Raw genomic sequence first — 1436 nt, 5'->3', positions numbered from 1 at the left:
CCTCGTTGAAGAGTTGGTGAGAACAAATTTTGCAAACTAAGACAGATAAATGCCCTAAGCATTAAGCAACCAATATATCCCTTACTAAGCTGACCTTCTAGGAAATGATTTACAGACCCCCAACAAAGCCACGATACTTTTATCATGCAGGAACAGAAGCTTTCAACCATAATTGTAAGGCTCCTTAGCGACCACATAAACCTAGAACATGAATTGCTTGGCTACTACAGTTTTAAATAGCCAACAAAAGCTTTGAACTCTATTTGTTGGGCTCCTACAGTTAAGTGGAGCCCTCCAAAAATAAGCGTATGCCGCTTTTTGCAACGTGCACACGGTATTCTTTAGTAAAAGGCGAAAGAATAGTTCGCTCTGTGCTCATTGCGCGGCTGCGTGACCTGGTGTAAGTGCACCTGTCGCCTTTTATAAAACTTCTTACGCTATTAGCTCTCTAGCTTCTTGATGTGGGATAATGTTGGCTTGCTTGCTTGCTGACAATAAAGCCTAGTACAATTTAATAGTGGCGTCCTCATGGTCGTGGAAGTTGGAACATCCCAGCACCATATAAAATAAAACCTGTCACAGAAACTTTCTTTACACGAATCAAATTTGCTTTCTTCCTTCTGATCATCTTATATACTCTGTTGGATACACAAAAGATATAAACGCTCCTTGAAGACTAGTAGGACTGAAATTTGAACTGATTATTAACCAACGATTAGGCATCATCATCATGGATACAGATTCCAATTTGTAGTTCATCCACATCCAATTTTGATTCTGTGTTTGTATGCTTGTTTTCCGGGCTGAGGATCTACTTCTTTTCAGGCCCCTAAGATAAAAAGCTGTCTTGAGAAAATAAGGGGGGAAAGGTCAGAAGATGTTATTGGCACAATGGAATATGAACACTGATATCCCTTAATATATTCTCGTATGATTTTAGTTATAACTCTGTTTAGAATCGGTGACATTTCCTGTAAGGCACAATTCCACTACTTCACTTTTTTAATCTTTCCTTCAACATTCCTTTACAAAAAAATATGGGTTTGGAGCCCAAGTGAGAATGACATGGGCTTGAAGGATACAAAAAGTATGCTATTATTAGTACAAGACAATTGAAAAGATATAAATAACAAAAAGTAAATTGTAAAAGCATTTAATCTTGGGTTTATTCCATATTCATGCAATCATCAAGAGGTGATATCTAATAATTGAGATTATTTTTCAGGTTTCTTGTTATTTCAACGAAAACTTCCTTAATCATAAATTTTATTTCATTTTTAAAATATAATTTTTTTTCATTAATTTGAGTGTCCACCCTTTAACAAGCATTAACAACTTGTCATGCTTAATTTTTTAATTAGTTGTTGATTCCTTTGTTTGTTCGACTCTTTGTTGGAATCTAAAAGATTATTTCAATTTCCTGTTTGGCTTGACAA

At 35.6% G+C, this 1436-nt stretch overlaps 1 non-coding gene across 1 annotated transcript; it reads right to left on the bottom strand.

The window, feature by feature from the left end:
- Positions 1 to 269: 269 nt before the first annotated feature.
- On the bottom strand, positions 270 to 388 carry LOC149518701 (U5 spliceosomal RNA). Its single transcript, XR_016342536.1, has one exon. It is a non-coding gene; the product is annotated as a U5 spliceosomal RNA (small nuclear RNA).
- Positions 389 to 1436: the final 1048 nt, after the last annotated feature.

The sequence above is a fragment of the Durio zibethinus genome, chromosome 5, assembly GCF_047325235.1.
Source record: "Durio zibethinus cultivar Kanyao isolate XHJ-2024 chromosome 5, ASM4732523v1, whole genome shotgun sequence".
In the NCBI taxonomy this organism is placed as follows: Eukaryota; Viridiplantae; Streptophyta; class Magnoliopsida; order Malvales; family Malvaceae; genus Durio; species Durio zibethinus.
The sequence above is the reverse complement of the archived record's forward strand: the minus strand, read 5'-3'. Positions and strand labels throughout refer to the sequence as shown.